General features: G+C 42.8%; 1 protein-coding gene across 1 annotated transcript in view; it reads right to left on the reverse strand.

Moving 5' to 3' along the window:
- HBS1L (HBS1 like translational GTPase) overlaps nucleotides 1–12,519 on the reverse strand; it is a 111,424-nt gene that overhangs the window by 60,556 nt on the left and 38,349 nt on the right. The gene's annotated exons all lie outside the window — the stretch shown is intronic.

Here is a 12,519-nt window from a genome sequence, read left to right on the forward strand (position 1 = left end):
GTGAATTCATGTCTAGTCCGTTAGTTGAAAAGGGCGTAATACAATTTGAGTCAAGCAGGGAGTGAATGCGTGTCATATTGTTGTCAGACCATCTGGAGAAAGCAGCTGGGTTTTCCAAGCCAGGGGGGAAGGCTGGGTTATTAAGAAAGGAGAGAAGGGGAAGTTGGGGGGGGAAATAAGTTTTTTCTACTTAAAGACACTCTTACAGCTTCAATCTGTATGATCCCTAAACCAAATTCAGATAATACAGTTTGGGCGAATTTCCGCCCTATATCCCTACTAAACTTAGACATCAAAATCCTAGCTAAAATACTGGCGAGCAGACTGGCCTTGGGGATAGGTCAGCTGATTCACAAAGATCAGGTTGGTTTTATGCCACTTCGTCAGGCCACGGACAAAATTCGCAGAGCGACTCTCCTCTCATCTAGCACATTCGAGGAAAATCCCCGCTATGTTCCTCTCTAGACATTAAAAAAGCTTTTGATTCCCTCTCCTGGCCTTATCTTTTTTACATACTGGAGCGATGGTGTTTTGGCCCCATGTTTAGGAAATTGATATCTGCTCTTTACACCATTCCTACAGCTAAAGGTACATTATGCTGGGTTTAAATCTGCCCCCTTCCCTATATGCAGAGGAACTAGACAAGGATGTCCTTTATCCCCGTTACTCTTTGCATTAGCCATAGAACCACTCGAGCAATTGATCCGTGAGCATCCTGATATATCAGGAATCCCCATAGCTGGCCACCATTACAAATTGAGTCTGTTTGCCGACGACATCCTTCTCACCATGTCACAACCTCTTGTCTTGCTCCCAAATCTCTTTGCAATTCTTTCTTCCTTCGGCTCCTTTTTGGGTCTCCCTGTGAACCTTTCAAAATCTAAAGCCCTCAACATTTTGCTCATTTCCGTGGGCTCTCACCACTCTCGCCTATCTATGTGTTCACTTGACCTCTTCTTATACATCACTATATTCAGCTAACTATCCTCCATTGTTTCAACGTCTACGTTCCTTACTTTCTACCTGGTCCCATTTTCCCCTTTCCCTAATGAGTCGCATAGCAGCTGTAAAAATGACCTTCCTACCGAAATTACTTTATTTCTTCAGAGTCCTCCCTGTTCATATACCAACTCACAATATCCAAATACTTCAAAGACATGTGATGCACTTCGTCGTGGCGGGTAGTAAGCTTCCTATTCCTAGACATTCCATGTTTTTTTCCTAGACCGCTAGGTGTTCTAGGTATCCCTGACATAACACAATATTACCGAGCGGCACAAATCGCACCTCTGACTAAATATGCCTTAGTTGAGGTCCCTTTATGGGTCTCGCTAGAAGCTGTAGACTGTCCCAAAATCCACAACCCGATAACTCTCCATTCCCTGAAGATATGGGACTCTGTGAACACTCAGGAAAAGGACGGTTTACCCAGAGTACCAAACCCTGACTTAATTGGCCCCTTCAATTTGGGCGTATTGGTTTTTGAGTGACTCTCTGTAAAGGCACGATTGCAAACCGCGAGAATCGCGGCAAACTGCGCATGCGCGAGAATCGCGGCAAACTGCGCATGCGCGAGAATCGCGGCAAGGTGCGCGGGAAAACGCACAGGAAGTGAGGTAGCTGTCTGTGAGCCTTGGGACTATAAAAGGAGGAGTCAGCCTCTCTGGCATTGCTGATGGTCTTGTCAGCTTAGTGTTGTGCCTGTGTTCTGTATCTGTCTCTTTAGCCTGCCTTGACTCGGATTGCTCTGGACTATTCTCTGCTTGCTGCCAGCCCCTGACCTCTGCTTGTTTCCTGGACATTGAGTTTGCCTTACGAATTTGTACCTTGCCTGCCCGACCGGATTTGACCTTGGCTTCCTGACTTCGCTTCACTGTTGTCTCCAAGCAGTGGGTGTTTCCAGCCTACGGCACTCGTGCTCCTCGTTGCCCTGCACCCTTCTGTTCCCAACTCCAGGGGTCGCAGGACACGAATCGCAAGAGACGCCTCCCTATCTTCCAGTCTCAGCCTCAGGTACGTGATACTCTCGGAGAGAAACAACCCCCAGCTGCTTAAACTAAACACAAGAAAGAAAGGGTGAGATGAACCAATAGGAGTCAACTCAAAGTGCAGCTGATCAAAGATCTTTGAGGACCATCCGGCATTATACAATACGCTGATCAGCTCGTCCTGGAGTGAATGTGTGTGTTTTTATGAGTGAACGGGTTGTTGCAATAACCATTCCTTAGACGTTTAATGGGTGTTGGTTCTACTGGTGCATTAAGTATGTCCAATGAATCTTTTTTAATACTAAATAAATGTATAATTTTGTACTAAAATGTTGATTCTCCGACCCTCTTTGATCAGCTGCACTTTGAGTTGACTCCTATTGGTTCATCTCACCCTTTCTTTCTTGTGTAAGAGTGTCTTTGCCTAGATTGCCTTGGGAGCGGAGGGCATTGAAGGATGCAACCAAGATCTGGGTTAAAAGGTCTGAGAATTTTTTATAATAAAGAGCAGGGAAGCCATCAGGTCCCTCTCTTTTTTGTGTTTTGAGAGATTTGATGGCTTGGAGAACTTCCGATTCAGAAATCGGGTGCTCCAGAAGTAATTTGATGTCAGCCGGGATCTGTGGAAGAGACAGTGGGGCGAACAAACTATAAGCAGAATCTTTGGAAAAAGTGCAATCTGGGGTGTAAAGTTTCGTCAAGTGTTTACTAAATTCATCTACAATTATATTCGGGTTATTGGTAAGGGAGCCCTGGGTGGTACGCAAAGTCAGGGGACGTCTTGTTGGATCAAGATTACGGAGGTGAGTCGCCAGCATCGAGGTAGGTTTGTTAACTGGCATATAAAAATGATGTTTCGTCTTTAGTAAAATAGCATCAGTTTTGTATGATAACAATAAATTCAAGTCTCTGACTCCACTCTGCGACGATTAGCGGGCGTGGGGGGAGAGGGGAAAATCTGCGGAGGCCATAAGGAAAGTATCCTCCAGAGATTTTTGTTTTTGTAAGCGTTCTCGTTTAATTTTAGAGGCAAGTCTGATACAATACCGCCGTATAACCGCTTTATGAGCATCCCAAAGCGTCACTGGAGCAATGTCAGGTGTAGAGTTATGGGCCAGGCATTCCAAGATAGCTGCACGAATGATAGAAACATTATGGTCATCTGACAAAAGGTATTCAATAAGAGACCAAGAAGGGGAGGGAGGATGAGGTTAGTATAGAAGAGATAGAGAGGGTCACTGCAGAATGGTCCAACCAGGAGATGGGCAGGATAGAAGAGGAGCTGACCAAGGGAAGCGAAGTTTGTGTAAGGAAGATATGATCTATTCTGGAAAAGGAGTTGTGAGGGGAAGAGTAGAATGTATAATCTCATGTAGTAGGGTGCAATTCCCTCCAAATGTCTATCAAGGCATATTGGGTTAATAGAGTCTGGAAGGGCGTGGGAACAGAATCGTTTGAGGTAGCAGGGGATTTATCTAGGATGGGGGGAGATAGATAAATTTGAATCTCCACATAGAAGGAGTAGGCCCTTTTGATGATGAGCAATTGTAGAGAGGAGATGGCGGAAGAAAGGAAGGGGTTTAGAGTTGGGGGCATAATACGTCACAATGGTAACGTCCTGATCATTAAGGCGGCCTAGAAGGATTAGGTATCGCTCGTCAGGGTCAGCAATCTCTTGCATACAAAATTCAGGCGACGGTGAAAGCCTATCAGGACTCCTTTCGTTTTGAAGGCAGATGAGGCTACAAAAATGTGCGAAAATTTTTTATGAAAGTATTTAGGAGTAGAGGAATGGGTGAAGTGCGTTTCCTGAAGGCAGATAACATCTGCATGGATGGAGTTAAAGTGCCGAGAGACCAGATTTCTTTTATGGGGGGAGTTAAGGCCCTTAACATTGAGGGTAATCAATTTAATAGATGACATTATTGGGGGGCGTGGGTAGTGCTCAGCATATGATTGAGACATGACAAATAAGATCTGAATGAGCGGTAGTGTAACTTCTCGTGAACCTGGGGAGGAGGATAAGATGAGGGGGGGAGGGTGAGAAAGAAGAAAAAGAGAGAGAGAGAAAGAAACACCGTGGAACATAAACAGTAAAATACTAAAGACCTTGGTGTGAACACAAGAAAAGGAACCGAAATCAGACTGAAGCAGAGAGAGGCAGTCTACCTGCATCTCTCTACCAGGCTGTGGTTAGACCCACAAGGGGGGAAATCCCACCTATGAAGATATAAAAGGAGGCAACAGTGACAGTCGCCTCAGCACACAGGCTTAAAGGAATATAACATAACACTTATAATAAACAGCCCCAATAAAATAATAGGCATTTAAGAGCAATATTCATCTAACCGTAAAGCGGGACAATAAACCGTATAAGTGTGATAATGACACCCTGAAGGAGTCAAACAGAGTAGGTATTGAAGAAATGTGGATCTCAGATTATCAACCAGGGGAGTCCATGTCGACGGCCTTTGGGTAGGGACATCTTCTTACGGACAGTTTTCCAAGGCGAGGATATCAGCTTGGAAGATGGTTCCGGCGGGGATGTGCTTCTGCGACGTTTGGGCTGGATCAGTCATGAGGGTTCCAACTGCGGCAGTAGTTGAAGATCAGAGAGAATGCGTCTAAGACCTTCCAAGGTGGAGTCATGGTAGGAGCACCCGTTATAAGTAAGGAGGAGGCGAAAAGGAAAGCCCCATCCATATGTAATCTGATGCTGTTGTAGATATAGAAGAAGAGGCTTTAGTTCCCTCCGTTTAGCAATGGTTGAGGGGGCCAAGTCTGCAAAGATCTGATATGGAGTGCCTTGGAATGTCATTGAATGTCTATGTCGGGCTGCCTGCAGGATTTCCTCTTTGGTGCGGAAATATAGAAACTTAGCAATTACATCTCTAGGCGGACCGCCGTGCTTGCGTTTCAATAGGGCTCCATGAATTCTCTCCATCTCGAGGCGTTCTATCGGAATAGATGGTGCAAATTCTTGGATCAAAGCAGTAATGTCGATTGTAGATCCAATACATGTTCAGGAATTCCTCTAAAGCGCAAATTTGAGCGCCGCGAGCGATTCTCCAAATCCTCTATTTTAGAATTTAGAAATAGGTTTTCCTCATGAATTTTGTCTAAATCATCAGTATAAGAAGTAGAACGGAGTTCAATTGTATCCATACAAATTTCAAATTCAGCAGTGCGTTGGCCTAATTCACTAATTTTCCTTGACAACTGACTAGTAATTTGTTTAGATGTTGTAGCCAGTGCTTTTTGTAACATACGATCTATTTTTTGTAAGAGATCTGTCTGTGACTCACAGGCAGGCAGGAGGGAGGGAGCAGGCATCGCTGTCATCTGCTGCGTCATCTTGGTATGTTGATTGAGTGGCAGTTGGGCCTATCGGACTGTGAGTAGCCGGCGCCATTTTGGAGGCTGCCTTAGCCACCGATCGAGGCAGAAGAGACTCCTGTTCTTACGGTAGGAGCTGTTTTAGGAGCCTGTCAGTGCTGAGGCGATGCGGAGCGGTATCAGAACACTACCGACATCGTCCGCCGCGTGCATGCGCCTCCAGTGCAATCTCCATCTGATTGTAGATGCATGCACTTTGACACCAACCATTGCAAGCATTACCTGAAGATCCTGACATTACATTTTGTGGTTCTTGTAGACTTATTATCATAAAACAGTCATCTCTTAGGCTGAATTTACTGGGCCAACCAATCCTGGACAAATTAGAAGTTGTTTGAAATTAATGCCAATTGAAGATAAATTTTCCTTAGAGTGCAATGACGGATTTCAGAAAAAAACTGATCTTCTTAAATCCTGTGTAAGACCCATAAGCATCCGCAATCTACTTTCTGAGGGTCTAGAGAGCTCTTTTCATCTTGGCATGATGACTACACACATGAATAGCAAAGAAAAAACCAGCGCCAAGATGTCTGAGATGTAAAGTAGTTAGCACCTGCATAATTCCTAAGGAGATTCTAAGTATTGGGACCTAATTTGGAAAATTATTTTAACTTAATGGACTTGAAATGGTGGTAAATGTAGGGATGCACTTCCTTTTACAATATGGCAGATCTTCATTTTCGTTAATTTAGATTATGAGAATGAATACATCTGATACGTGTCATTTGTTCAAGTACAGTCCATGTACCCATTGCACTCCTGACCATTCATCCATAGTAAAAACATGGGTGCATTGGTAGTCGACGGATGGCCACCTTCAAAATAGTACAGACAAATATGGACACGGGCACTCCAATAGTAGAATAACGTATATTTAATGACGTCCGTGCAAAAACATACTTATTGCAACGTTCCGGGGTCACGCAGGATCCCCTTCATTATTCAGCCTGATGAAGGGGATTCTGCGTGACCCCGAAACGTTGCAATAAGTATGTTTTTGCACGGACGTCATTAAATATACGTTATTCTACTATTGGAGTGCCCGTGTCCATATTTATTTGTTCAAGTACATCACCCTTATAAGTAAGGGCTCTTTGAATAAGGGTCTAATGTTTGCTTGCTGAAATATGTTACAAGTCAACAATGACTGTACACACAAGCAAGCTACCTGAATTATAACCAGTGGTAATAAAATGGAATACACACTTTAAAAACGATATATTGTTAAAGAATAGTCTATTATTCAAAATGCAGACTGTGAGACAACACTGCAGAAGCATTACTTCACATGTAGCAAAAAAGGAAAGCACTTTTTTTATATGTACATGTTTATTTCTAAACATTAATTTAGAAGTGTAATTTTCAAAAAAACGAGAGACATCCACAGAAATAATCAGCAAACAAAAACCTTCAAATAATAACACTGACCAGAAGGTGGTGCTAAAGGTCTTCTTTCTATGAAAGTAGACCCAAATTAAGATGTACACGTTAAAATGTATTGTTTCTCACTCTGTGATCTAATACAATCCATACTAATTTGTATGTTTGATTTTGAAGTTCATGCAAACCCTAACAATAAGCTTCTCTTATTTGCTTCCTTTTTCATCTGTTAAATGTACTATTGAAAATGTTTTATTATATGTGATGCTGCTCTGTGCTGTCTGCAATGTTTCAGCCCTGCAGAACACCTCCCACCTATGTTATGGAGATGAGTCCTAGCACACGTTGTCATGGGGTGACAGTGCTGCTTCTCCATAAATACAAAGTGATTACTGTTACCGGCAGGATATTCAGGTGAAAACAAAAACAATGCCCGCAATATGTGACATTTGTGGATACACTTTAACATTCCTTCAACCAGTTTTTAGTTAGTGAAATAGTTCATCTTCTATTTTCTGCCTATACCTATCAAGTCTAATGGAGTGGCTTTCTCCAATTATTCTATGCAGTTGTAGAATCAGAAAATAAGGCTTATTCTGAGATTGCCATCTTCTTATTATTGTGGCCATTAAAAGGGGACTTGGAATGAATCTTTAAAATGCATACCTGTCATATAAAGCAGACCAGGAATAGAAGGGTGATTAAGTTCACATTTAACTCAAGATGGGTGGAGATGGCAGTGAACACAGAAAGAGGGAAATTGCAAAAACTACTGCGATAAAAGATTTACTGCAAGGTTCAAAATCTAATAAACAGGCTGCGTATGCAAACTCTAAAAACTTTTCTTATGTGTTCCCTGTTGTGTGCAAAAAAGAAAAAAATCAGTTAAGAGAACTATGGCCAAATCTTTTCTGTTACAAGAGAACTATGACCAAACCTTTTTTGTTAGTTCTCTTTTTGGGTCACAATGTCCTCCTGTGACCCAAAACTCAGCAAATAGGGGGCCACTGCACGCTATAGGCTGGCAGCACAGAGCCACCCTGCAGCCGGAAAGATTCCATAAACATTGTGTGATTGACAGCTGTGCCCGCCCCCTCTGCTGTCTGTCCCTCCAATCAGCCCTGGAGGAACAGAGAGGAGAGGGGGGAATCCCTGCGAGAAGCGGTGACAGACACTCACCACTCTGCAGAGAAAAGATTGTGAACTGAGCAATTAGCGGTTTGTGATCACTCAGTTCTCGAGCTAATAGAGCCAGCATGTGACAGCTGCAATGTCACAAATCGGCCCCAACTATGGGGATGAGTGCATTTTTCTCCCCATAGTTCTCCTTTAATCTTGCCAGAAATCCAGTCGGATCATAAATTCCTGTGCTCACTTCAGTGATATTGTGCCGCCCCAATAGGGGCATAGAATATGAGATGCATAGCCTCAGTTAATATTAGCATTGTTATATAGGTTAGAATTTATATAGTGTGATTTGCCTAACTATTTTCTCATAGCTAAATCCATGTGTTATCCTATGCTGCCATCTAGTGGCCTTTTGTTGTAACAAACATGTTTTCTGTAATTATTCCTCATGTGACGATGTATTTCCCCCTAGTGTACGCCCCTTCCTTCTTCCTGTGTGCAGTACTTCCTGTGTCATGGCCACAGTTAATAGCCACATGTAACAAGGACACACATGTAATCTGCACAGTACGTAGGAAAGGCATCATTTTCTGACCGCACAATACTACAACCGTTCAACTGCTGTTCCTATCATCTGCTGTAATCCTGATGTAAAGAATAAACACCTCTTTTGAATGAATTGGTATTGACGAGTTCAACTATCTGACGAGGATTGTCCGCAGTGAGTATATCTGCTTATACAGGCCAGGCATAGAGGTCTCAGCAAGGGATATATTTCGCTATCACAACGATCGGAGTCAGAATAGTTATCTTATGCAGTATTATTAAACCTGCCCAGTGCACTTCTCTGAACTATAGAACCCCCCCTCCTATAGTCTGAATATAAGGAGTGGGGGGGGAGGTTCTGTTGTCTTAACACACTTCTAGCCCTAGGGCAACAATGCTTCTCCAAAAATACAGTATTAGTAAGTGTGAATTGTCACCCTAAGATAGGAAATGCATTACTGACTGGATTACCAGGTTAAAGAATACAAGGCTGAAAACAGGAAACAAATGCAGCCACCACGTCTAAGGATTGGTAAACTGCAATATGTTCCATTATTGTTCTAGGGTTTAGATACACCAAGTCTGCTATGCACCTCAAAATTATCTATCTACAAATCATAAGTTTTGTGGCAATAAAAATTAGTTTTTTGCTTTGATTGCCGATTCACGGCACATCACACTGTACTTTTGAACTTTGTACTTTGAAATGTCACAAGTTCTTTGGGCACAGTGGGGTGCAAGACAGTTGTATGGTGGTGTGAACCGGGTTCATCCGTGACAAGGCTAATTGGCTTGTCTTGAGTAAGGGCTGCATTGGAAAAAACAGTCAACACAGCACCAACACACGTGCTGTAGATGGCCCAATCAAGAAGTCACAACTGTGTTATTGCTTCTTTGTCAATTCAAGTAAAAAAAAAAAACTATCTACCAAGAAAAATAAATATTTTACATTTAAATTAATATGGTGATAGCAGTAAAATGTGTGTAGGCACCTTAAGTCATCCTGTAAAAAAAGAGAGAAGAGCACTTTCAGTTTCCTGTCAACAGTACTAGAGAAGTCTTGCACACATCAAAGAAAACCAACGTCAGCCACCTTCTGAAAGTGCTAGTTACCTGGCAAGCTGAACCTCTGCCTTAAAAGGAGAATTATGGGGTGAGTGAAAAACAATCCCCATAATTCAAGCAGACCTGTGACACTGAAGCTGTATTGATCTCGAAGTCAGCAAACGCAGTCGATTGGTGACTTCCCGATCATCTCCCTGCAGAGAGTGGCGACGGGATTCCCGCAGGGATTCTCTCCTCTCTTCTCCGTTTCTCCAGCGCTGACTGGAGGAATAGATGGGGGAGGAACGCACAGCAGACTGCCTCTAGAGAGGCAGAGCCAGCTATCAATCAGCCAGCGGGGTGGATCTCGACAGTATTGTCGGGATCCACCACGGCTTCGGGATGGTTCTGTGTTCTCAGCATATAGCAGGCAATAGCACACTATATTGTGAGTTTTGGGTCACTGGAGCACATTAGTATAGGTATGTCCTCCTGTGACCCAGAAGAGAACTTTGGCCATAGTTCTCTTTTAAGTACTTTTCTGAGTTAATGACCTGGAACATGTCTGCGGCCAGTTAAATCAGAGTCGTAGTCAAAGTCAGAACTCTATTTGCATACTTGTTTCAGGTCAACAAAGTACTGAAGTTTTTCAATCAGTAGAAATGTCAGGCAGCTAGCTAGTAACATGTATGGTCAGCCTTAATCATTATGCATTCCTTCCAGGCTTCCACTCCTCTCCCCTTCTGTAAAACTGGCCATACACCTATAGATTATCTGCAGATTTTCTATGGTCAGATGGAAAAAGTGCAACAGATACCCTGAACTGTGTGGATGGGGGTATATCCCGCTGGGCCAAGCTTCAGTATCTTGCTAATCGGCCCCGCTAGCTGCCAAAATACCTGAATAATCTGATTGGATGCAGGCATTGTTCAGGTATTTTGAGAGCCAGTGGGGCCAACTAGCAAGATACTGAAGCTTGGCCCTGCGGGACATTCCCCCATCCACAGTTTAGCGTAGATGGAAGAATCTGTTGCACTTTTTCTATCTGACCATAGAAAATCTTCAGATAATCTATAGGTGAATGGCCAGCTTTAGTTTTGCACTCTCCAAAACTGTGGCCCCCTTCTAGCACATCTCTCTTCTATTCTGCTACCCTTTCTTGCAGTCAGAATTTCAAGGGTGATTATTTTTTAGTTTACCGATCATATTCTGCTCACATATTCCAGTCAATTGACTATCACTGCTCTACTCCTTCTCCCCATGTTTTCTCATAAATCTCTCTCCTGCAACAGCTACTCTTTCTACCCAAAGTTCTTGGTGTCAGATTAACCCTTATTGCCCTTTTTTCCATCTCCTATTTCAACTCATAGGATGAAAGACCTAGCACATTCAAACATGTGAGGCTTCTGTAGAAAAAAAAAAAAAAAACATAAAAAAAAAAGTGTTCAAAAGTTTCTCAATGTGTCAGTGTCCCATTAGTTTTGTACCCTTCCTTTAATGTGTGCTGGCTGGTGCAGGAAGGTACACCTCTATGTCAAACAAGTGGAGAAAGGGTATTAACTGCTGTTCCTGCCTGCAGGAAGAAAGGAACACCAGTTCATGAACATGTGTGACTGTGCCCACTCTGCTTCTTCTGCTCTGTGTTCCATTGCCACCTTCTCTTTCCCTTCTTGTCCACAATTTGCTCCCTCCGCTGCCTCCACTATCCCCTACCAAGGGATAACCCTCTTACTGACTCCTCCCTTTAGGCCACCTGCTCCTGCTGACCACTCTCTCTAAGTATTCCCTATTTATGGCAAGATTTGGTCTTGCATATCTCCTGTTGTAATTCTTTTCGCTATGCATTCACAATCCAGTCCCAATTACTTTTATGCACTTCCCACCTCTCCTCAGCTTTTCACTTCATAAATCACCTCAGATCAACCATATTCATCTGCTCCCAGTAACACAAGCCCACTGTACTCCATATTCTTGCACTTCTCCCACCCTGCCCATCTTTAAGCTCAAATTAAAATTTTCTGTGTGCTTACCTTCCATACACCTTCTGCTTCTTCTATCTCACATGTGTGATCCGTTACACTGAATTACCCCAAGATGAGAGCCTAATGCACTGCCTGCCTCCTATCCACCCACCCCATCATCACCATCTCCACTTCCCAAAAGCTCGCCATTCCTTTCACCATCACCATTTCATCCACTGTGTGCTTCCCTTCCATACACCTTCTGCTTCTTCTATCTCACATGTGTGATCCGTTACACTGAATTACCCCAAGATGAGAGCCTAATGCACTGCCTGCCTCCTATCCACCCACCCCATCATCACCATCTCCACTTCCCAAAAGCTCGCCATTCCTTTCACCATCACCATTTCATCCCCCCCCCCCAAGTTATCAGCTCTGGCGGTCACTCCCTCCATCAGTTCATTTTCCACCTTCCATCACTCAGTTCTTTCTTCTCTCCTTGAAGAGACTGTACATATCATATAGGAATATAAATCTAGTTTTGTAAAACCCTATACAAGTGACTGTGTACAGCCCCACACTTGATAAGATCTGAAATGATATATGGAACTGTATGTAAGCCTCAAACATTTTAAATAAAGGGTTAGATTAAAAATGAATAAATGGGATTGGTTTGGGAACCATTTATTGTTTTCTGCTAAGTTGCAGAAAAAGTAGTACAAAAAATGATTTATTTGTTTGATCTTTCCTGCACATACTGCTAAAATGACTTCTTTCATAAACAGGTACACATTTGCTGGTTTTTCATAAAAACATTGATAGCAAAGAACAACAGCAGACAGGTATGCTGTCATTGTAGAGGTGGTGATGTTTGGATTTTCTCCATGGAAACATCCAGGGAGTGATAACAATGTGTTTCAACTGAGGCACAAACTAATACTATGGTTGATTAGCTGATTAATGGTAAAAAAAAACTTGAGGATAAACAGTCCATAGATGTGACATACCTATACAAACAGTAAAAAAATATTACCAAGCGCAATCACTGAGTGTACTGGGATACATGGAAATAAATA

Source organism: Nanorana parkeri, unplaced genomic scaffold (genome assembly GCF_000935625.1).
Source record: "Nanorana parkeri isolate BGI_ZX_2015 unplaced genomic scaffold, ASM93562v1 scaffold259, whole genome shotgun sequence".
NCBI lineage: Eukaryota > Metazoa > Chordata > Amphibia > Anura > Dicroglossidae > Nanorana > Nanorana parkeri.